A 10,097-nucleotide genomic window follows, 5' to 3' on the forward strand; every position below is an offset into this window, starting at 1 on the left:
ACACACCACTCCCAACAACCAACCAAACCCCAAAAACACCCCACCAGATCGACTCTAGTGTGTGTGTGTACCATATACATGAAAACTTATTGAATAGACTTTAATGTGTGACTGAAAAGACTATTAAGCACTCAGTTTAAGAATTAGTAATCTATAGTTTTAGTTAGCAATGAGAGAATTGAAGAGTCAAGCGTTCATACATAGAAAATGTTACTCTAGAAGTTAACAAGAAGAGTCGTTTCGGCCAATATTAAAGATATTTATTGTTATAATTTACCCTCATGTGGTTCCAAAAATCGTTGGCTTGTTCTCTCTCTAAGATATGTGTTAACTACTCTGCATGTTGTCGCTGACAGAAGGCTTATCATCTGTAACTTTGTGACGTGTCTCGCCTCCCTTAACACCACCACAATGAGGCCCACCCTTGTGCTGCTCTAATGGCCGACGGAATCAATTACCACAATCTCTCCTTCATCTCACGCTAGGCTTCGACTGCCCACAGTTACTGATAACTCGAGGCCTCTGTTGTGATAAGGTATAGCAACCATACCCTAAAATTCTCTTGTCCATACTCCAACTACCCTACTCTCAGTGTACTGAAAAGTGCAGTGCCTCTGAATCAAATATATGATGTAGCATACGCCAGCCCTCTTGCACGTAAGTAACCTCTAAAAACTGTATGTGTAACATATCCTGTACATAATCTATCTCTTGTGTCTTCTTCAATGATGCCCACTGCAAACTAGAGATGTAATGGTGTATCTTACATAGACTCACATTCACTACCTGTTAATTTACGTACTCCCCCATATCCAAATCACTATACGTCATCTATGTTGAAAAGTAAAAGCAGAGCATAATATACCGTATCTCGCACTCTCAATGTGCTTGTCATTGGATTACCAGCGTGCTCCCCTATCACCAACCTACTGCAGACAGCGAAACTGTTGAGAGTCACTACCTCACTCTGTATATAATAATGCAAACACTCATTCTGAACTAACACATCTCCTAAACCCCTATCGACTTCGCAAACCTCTGTGTGTCAACCTCCTGACTAGTCGTCTGACGTATATCTTGCCCCGCAACGTATTTATTGACTTTTTGCAGACTTGATAATATAATCTTATCGACACTTGTTGTGTCTAGTGAACAACGGTGAGAGATTGTGTTGAGTACTTAGACTCTCAGTCAACATTTCACACCTCATCTGATGTATCATACCCTCAATCTCGCAATGTTACCTAGGTATCTTGACCTCAGTGTTGAATCGCGACAATATTTTTCTATATAACATAACACCTAAACATTCTAGTAAAATCCTGCAACTAGGCTGGAGAGCGAGCTACGCGACGGCGGATCGCGCATAATCGCACACACTCACACCCATGTTGATCTTACGTAATGCAGCAATGAATTCCAGCGTCCGACTTAGCGACCTGTCCTGACTCGATTCCGTTGCCTCAGTGGATGAAACGTCGTTTGACTCGACTCTAAGAAGTCTCACTATGTCACAGGATCTTTTTATTCAATGCATGATGCAGATCCAGTTCATCATCTACCACCAATTCTCACTGTGTCGGATCACCTCACGTTACCTACCTCATGTTAACCCCTGCAGTAGAAGCAACAATGTCAATATATGACTCTCGCTACTTACTCTGATGCTTGGAACCTGCCGTAGCTCTAGTATCCCTGTGAGCCAGACTGAATCTAGCGTTTGAGTAGTCTTACTTGTACCTTCTATTGTGACTCGTTAACTATATTTAAGTCGTATCTATTATTACTATAGAGTATGTCGTAATATACCAATGATGTACTCCATACTTGAGAATTCTAATAGGATCTCGTCTTGTCACTCTCAGACACAATCGCTGTTTTGTATAAGATGATCCTGATGCTCGCGTGCCAAATAATATTGGTGTCATTGTGCTGCCCCTGTAATAAGAACTAGCCAGAATAGCCCCTCGAAGTATAAGCACACATCAATAATAATATAGGTGAGCTCCGACAGCAGGAAACGCTAGTGCATAACGATCCAGTGCATAGTTCCGGACGAGACTTCGCAATCATCTTACTAGCACTTTTGTGCATACTCTCTGCACGTATCTATATCGGCAGTGCTCACCGAGCTAACCACCGAAAACGATCTCATTTATACAGGCCCGCTGGCCCGTTTTCAGATTGCATCACCTTACCAACGCAGCCCGAAACAATATGTTCACGCGCAGCTGGCTATGCCTCTAAGGGCTTCTTAATGATCCACATCCACTGCTCTACCATCCTCTCACTGCAATCAATAATCCATCCTCAAACTCGCAAATCATTCTTTTTCGCGACCGTACCAACGACTATCCATACATCGGTTAACACATTAAACAATTCAGGCAATAGAGCAAAGATTATTAATTGTAAATTAAAATATAACATGCTTCATTTTTGGCATATGAATTATGTATTTAACACTATGGGACTATGGGGTCTCTTAGTAGATGTTTTATCTCACATGCTTTAGTATATATTAAATGCTGGTTATCTTTTGTTGGTTTGGAAATGTGTTATTTGATCAGTGATGTAGATGTCTTCATCACCACAAACATTACAGCTCTTAATACCCAAACAATCTGACAAAAGTCGTTTATGTTGATAGATTTCAAAATAGATTTGCATGATTCATGGTTAAGTTTGCATAATGGCTTAACCCTATAAGTGGCTGTCATTTGTGGTCTCAGTGGCAGGCCGTTTTTGGGGTAAATTGCCTTGATCGTTTAAACTTATTTTTTAGAAGAATATTATCTAAGTGAGTAACCTGCAACATATATTTTTTTGTTTTCCTTATGACACTATAGAATAAGAATAAATTTAATATTTGGTGCCTTACCTTTATTTTCAGATTAATCTCATTGTAGATGGTGTAAAAAATCTTTCTTTAGATAAAAAATACGTTTTAAGTTCTAATGGTCCGTCAATTTGAAAATACTGAGCTTAACAAAATAATGTCAAATTTACAGAATATACACAAATTTTATTCTAAAACAAAATTATTTCCTTATACATTTTTTTCTATTTAAAAGATACAAAAAGTTAGATGGGAAGGAATAAAAACTAAATCTATGTATAAACTGGTTTTTTTTTAACTCCCGGGGGAGGGGGGGGGGTCACTTGAAGGGGTTGTCTTTACCTCCTGTAGTGTAGGGCCTATAATAGTGATAATTAGTGACTTGTTTGTATAGCACAGGCTTAGTTTGTATTCGTAAATATAAGTAACTGTGTGCAACCCCCTGCTCCCCCTCCACCCCTGTTCTGCCCAGCTTCACTTGAGACTCTCCTACCACCTTCGACAGCACAGCTCCCGGTTCAGCCCTAAAGTGCGAGCGTGTCTTGTAGATGTGTTGTGGTACTCGAAGCAGACATTCCTACGCGACGCTGTCGATAGCCAGATTCAATCCACAATGCTGACTGGTGGCACCATACGGCGCGCGCGCTCGACTCCTACTTGTTCAAACTTGTTGTCGGAGCGTCACGGCCTAACGCATGTCTCCACTATACTGTCTGGTGTCTGAGGTGTGCGATTACTCTCGCATGGTAACGCCGACACACTGTCCGTTGTTTGTCATTGGAGTGTCATATCCACGCCATTATGTCTGGGACTTTTTTACGCTAGTACACTACTGTCACGGTCAGTTAAGTGTAGCATCACCATGTATCTCACCAAGAGAGTTAACGCGTCATCGGACTATAGTGTGCCAATACTCGAATTCTGCTTGCAACTATCGAATGCATGACATAGTTTAGCCTATCTACCCGTCTACAATCCTAGTATATGCGCCGCAGAGCTGATCCAAGGCTATTTGAGTCCCTGTGCGAACGAGCCGCTATAAGTCCTACACTCATCCCAACTCTCTTTACATACCATATCACTGTGTGTCTTAGTATTCTCCGTGTCATGTTCCCCGTGTGCGAGCCCACGGTCCACGCATAAGTATGATAATAACCCTCTCACTTCACGTCACTCTCCTCTGAGTACCACTATATCAATATATACGTGATATCAGTTGTCCGTGTTATACTGCTAGTGTGTGCTAGCCTTCTCTGTTCGTCGATCTATCAAATGATTGTCCTATAATGAGCTATAAGACAGATGAATAATCGCTCTTGTAAAATGTTCACACTCATACACAATTGATAAGATTGAGATAGCATACACTTAAAAAATACCATCAATACCCAAAATCACAAAACATATCACAAACACTCAAAAAGACTAGACAAAACTGTATAAAATACCACCCCCCACATCACGACTGACACTATATAGTGGTTTGCAGAGTGCAGGATTCTCACATCCCCAAAGATTAAACATCATAACATACCTAGATGTCACAGCAGATGAAAACTCAACATATAACTCAAAGAATAACAATTAGATATCACCGCGATCCCACACCCCCAAACCCCCCCCACCCTATACCCCGTAATATACTAATCACAACACAATAACATAATCCAATCAATATACTCATATAACTCCCCCACTCCCACACCCCCTCCCCCTCCCTTCCCCTCCACCCCACCCCACCAGCCCCACCCCGCCCCCCCCCCCCCACCCTCAAATAAACGTATAAAAAAAACAACTCAGTCTGTCTAGCACAGAAATTATCGAAATAATGCACTAGTGCCACTTTCTCGTAACTGTGAATACTCCACTCGACCCCCAGAGATAAAAGACGAAGACTATACTACAGACCCATCCCGCTCACTCCCCACTCCAATATTCCAAGTCACTCGAACCTCAAGATCAGACCCTATTGCTCCAGAGAAACTCGTCCCCACCACCACCCCCCCCCCCCCCACACACCTAATAGACTATATGATACTTGACAATATTATATTTCCCACACCATGTGTCTCCTACCCAAATCTAAAACGCAAACCAATCCCCGTATAAACACTATCCCACACCATTGTATAATTAGATATACAGATAACATCTAACACTCGAAAATATATAAAGACTACATGACTCGTTATCATCAGAAATTATCAGTCGCGCCCAACGTATGCTATATAAGATACCAAATGGAACCACCCTCATTAACCAAGGTTGACGGGAGCCAACCGCGCCTACAGTAGTCATCATGCTAGGAGCAATGGAAATATACGGAAGTAGCAATTGTGGAATAAGCCACTAGTGAATGACCACGAGTCTACATCCTTGCATAGCAGACGGCGCGTATATGTGTCGCTCACTTGAGAGAGTGGGTTTAAGAATGTCTAGATAATATAATGTGTGTCTGCTAGTCTCAGAAAATTAATATACTGACCGCCTATCAAGACATGCGACCGCTGTCTAGAAGGAAAGTGTATACACACTAGCTTGTGTCCTTGACCCTTGATAACCCACCACTTCAGTGATTAAACTAGATATTCTGCGTATGAAAAGTATAGCATATTTCTGTCTAGTACTCTTTCCCGTTTATGTAAGTGTATTTAATTGACGCGTTGATCACGTAGTGCGAGTCTCAGGAAATGTAGTGCACAGCGCTTATCAATCGCTATACAGTACTGTATGACTACTAGCCATGCTCGCTACAAATCAAGTTAGTACATGACGAATTCGCCTAGTAGGGGTTACCAAAACCCAATCATTCCATCTGGCTCCTATATCAACTAGTGTGGTCTCATCCAGGCATCATTATGAATGCTGAATCTCGCAGCGAGTCATTCCCATATTGTTTGGTTAGAGTTCTCCTTGCCGCACCCGCTCGCACAGAGATAACGTTCATAGTCCCTAAACTGTGTTCAGACCCATCTCTCACGTTTTTCACCTCTATTCTGTGTTATTCCCGTTGTGACATATAGTAAAAATTTATTAATTATAGTAATTATGAGAAATCAGTGTTTTTTATTGTTGATTGAGACATAACTCGCAAGTAATGAATCGCACTGTATGTGTTCGATCGACGTGAAGCTTGGTTGATAATAAGGGATGACGGCATTCTCAGTGTGAGTAGTAGTGAGTCGATGAGAGGCACTTGACACGTGCACACTTTACAAGGACTCTGGCTTTGCTCGAGAGAAATGTGCTCATGAGTCTCAATTGATAGAGTAGTTCTCGTTCAACTTCTGCTGAAACTAAAAACTATTTGGATTCTAAACTGTAAAATTTGAATTAATTAGGAAGATAAATGTTTTCTAAAAATTTTGTTACAAATCATTTGGTTGAGTGAGATCACCCTATCTTTTACTGTATGTGTCATGATGTTATATGTTTACCGTGTCATGAGCTGGATAAACTATATTAAATACAGATGTAAATTGTGTGTGTTGATTTTTATGGTGTTTAAGAGACAATAAATGATTAGTTTTTGTGAATACGGTTGTTATTATTTGCAAATGAACATTTGGATTTATAAAAGGTCTTATATAAATCAATCATGTATCTAGAAAAATATATTGTAGAAAACTGTTATTAGAAACATGAATGTGTATAAGAGATAGTAATCTATCTCTGGCTTTACACATTGATTGTGTGTTAACAAATGCATTTCGCATGTAATGTTCATCATATCTATGTGTAGTGTGGTGTAAACTATAGAGAGAGATTAAAAAATATAGAAATCTATATTAATAAAATCTGTGTGTTTAAGTGGAAGGAGAAACAAACAAATAGGTATACAATTAAAATAAATGAACAATCAGATTTGTAGAAAAGTGTACAGAAGACAGAAGTTCCACAAAGGTCAGTATAATAGGCCCAGAGAGATATTGATGTTTATGTGTGTGCTGTGAACGGTAGTTTATCAGAGTTCAAGCAATTCCTATAGATGCCAAACCTGCGTATGTGATTGATAGCGGCATGATCTCTCACCGACTTCGTAATGAAACCGGCGTGACAAGTGTGATTTCAGCTTTGGATGTGTCCTATTGTACGAGAATCCAGCCTCCATATGATCGCTTCATGTGTGTTGATACAGAGCCCTGACTTGTGATCATTCGACGTAATGAGTGTCTCAAATCTACATAAATAGAAAGTAGCATTGATGTGTTTTCGGCAACTAGCAATAGTATATAACTGATATCAAAATTATAACCTATGTCTTTCTCTCAGTCAATTGCAGACCAAGCGGTAGATTTTTTGTCCTATCAAAAGTAATAAGCCTGTCTGTCTAACATTATACTTGTTGCAATCATCATACTAGTGGGCAAACCTCTCTATAAGACCAGAAAAGACTTTGACACAGCTTGGGGCTATTTGTCACAGAATGTAGTTAATATGATTCTGTGTAAGTAAGAAGATCATAGGGTTATACTGGACTGGTGTAACTGGACAGACACACTAGAGAATATCACGTAATAGCTAGTCATATACTATCCACCCCCGTTGTCCATGAGTTGCTTGTCTCGTATACGCCTGATATGATCCGTTTTTTTAATGTGTCGTGGTCTTCTGCGTGTATGACATTTTCACTTTGAGTCCAAGACTAAACTTGGAAGACAGCAGATCAGTGCAGATAGTATGTGTTGTTGAATTCATGGAGCAGATGTGAGTACAGATCAAAGGACGTTAATATGCTCGCTAGTGTAAGGTCAGTGTTATCATAGTTACATGCTTGTGTCAGCAGAAAGAGATGTTAGTTCGTTCCTAAGTGCTAGCCATTAAAAAAAGAGGCTTCAGAACATGTATTGACAAAATAGTGTCTCTCGCGAATTGCTGATAGGTTGTAGGACGCCATTGTAGAGCCCCTATATGATGATACTGTTGTTTGAGAGCGTGTACGCGCTCGTAGACTGGTATTCCATGCCACTCCTACTCAGTAACAGACACGTCTCAGCAGTATAATTATGTCCAACTCAGTGAATTCAAAGTAATGCAGTCAAGGGGAGGATGAGTTGAGAGAAAACCCTTATCATAGAACAAGTATCCGCCACCATCTTCACGCGCAACGAATTAACCCCCATGAAGAATTGCTACACCTCTATCCCCACCCTCAATCACCTCCGCCCAGAGAGACGCCTTAGCTAGTGTAGACATGCAATTGATTTAAGTTAGTATTAACGTGAGATTCTAATGCGAAGTAGTGAAACTAATTTCCGAATCAGATATGTCGCTACTCACTCTGTGTGACTAAAAAATTTGAATGCCTTGTAGTTCGTATATCTATCCTATTATTAGTGTGTGTTATATCTGACTGTATTGTGTACTATTACTGTACTGCTAAATGAAGGAATGACTATTGTTAGTCATTCCTAGGCATAACTCTGTTGTAGATAATTAAGGGTGTGTAAGAAGTCGGTTGAGAATAGATTGTATTGCTGTTTTCCTTTAAATTTTGTCTATTGCATAGTTAAAACCGAGGTTGTGTAGAACTAATTGATTACAGTAATGCTGTACTGTTATCTGGTTGGTTGTTGTTGGACTGTAGAAATTAACAGTGGACGTTGCTAGACCTCTAGACACGTTGAAACACGGTATTCGAGACTTATACTTTGGGTCCAGACGCAAGTCTAGTGCAGAAGCAACCAGAGGTAAAATAGCTAGTAACAGTTATCACGCTAGTATGAGTCCACGACACGAGACACAAGGATTGTCCAGAAGTATTATGTAATATAGTCATCCACGTAGTAGTATATGGATGAAGATTAGACGTATAATTGCTTTAACCGGCACACATTCACCTTAGCACAGTGGAAAGATAAACGTCTGGAGAGAGTTATTGATGGCAGGTTCCGGTCCAGTCACGAACTACAATACCCACACCCCCCCTGCACCCCACAGATACAAATCCCCATCAATTTTTACCCTACCTCCCCTCCCCCACCGTCCTACCGCTCTTATACCTCCCCACAAACACTTCACGGGAGGGGGTAGATAGGAAAAAGGAAAAACACCACCCCCCAAGGGAAGCGGAAACAACTCCTTATTAACTCTTTGTTATCAAATTCACCACTTTCCTCTCGTCTCTTGCGGACCCCACCGAATTGGCACCCCCCCCCCCCTCTCCCCAACCCTCCCAAACATCCCCAACCATGAACCGCCCCTATGCGCAATCAACCCACGATCCCCCCCCCCCACCCCCCCCCCCCCCCTCCCACACCCCCCCAATGCGACCTAACAAAACACCAGGCTCCATTTCTCTCCGCAATTTTGTTCCATACGTCGTTATATCTTTTTACTTTCTATTGGACAATTTTCAATTTCGAAAATAGCCACAGAACAGAAGTCACAAGGAGAGCTATGTCAGGACTTTGGTGGAGGATTGCGTAGTTGGTTGATGTAGACGTGTTGGTGTTTGCCAAAAATTCGCTTCCTGTGTCTGATTTAAGATTTGAGGAATGAGCTGGCGCGTTGTCGTGGTGCACGGACTACAGTCAACAGATTTTGTCCACAGTTCAGGTCGTTTCATTCGCACCTGCATCTCCTAGCCGCCTTTGGACCGCAAGATATAGCTCCTTTTTTTTCACTTTCTGGCCTCTTGGAAGCTTATTCGTGCATGAACAATGCAGTCAATGGTCAAAAAAACTGTCAGCATGGCTTTTCAAGGTTTATCTTGATGTTTTCTCGGCCGTTTTTGATGCCTTCGCTAGTTTGACGGCGCTGTGAAGAATTTGAGATTTAGCTTTTGTTTCGGGGGTCGTAGCCATTAAAACCCATGACATCATCACCAGGAAAATAACTTTTTTAAAATTGCCCTGGGTCCACTTTTTTATCAAACTCCAGATTGTCCTGTGCGGATTTCAAGTCGACAGTTCATTTAGGTCAGCAAGCGAAGGTCCGAAGGTACAAAATTTCTGCCGAAACACGGGTATCATTTTGAAATCTTAAGTGTAAAATGTTACAAAACTGACGACGATTTTTGGTATTCCTAAATCTTATTCCAGCTCTTCCTTGAAACAGCTCAACATCGACGGTTTTTCATTAATTTGTCTGCAAAAGAACACGTTCAACTTTTCAGCGTTTCTGGCCGTTGAAAGGGACCCCTGCCAGATCGGTCTTCACTCTCCATGGTAATGCGTCCATTTTTAAACCGCCTATAACCACTCTTTTATTTGTGTATCACCATAGACATCACCATAAACTTTCCGTATCATAGTAA

The sequence above is a fragment of the Homalodisca vitripennis genome, chromosome 1 (genome assembly GCF_021130785.1).
Source record: "Homalodisca vitripennis isolate AUS2020 chromosome 1, UT_GWSS_2.1, whole genome shotgun sequence".
In the NCBI taxonomy this organism is placed as follows: domain Eukaryota; kingdom Metazoa; phylum Arthropoda; class Insecta; order Hemiptera; family Cicadellidae; genus Homalodisca; species Homalodisca vitripennis.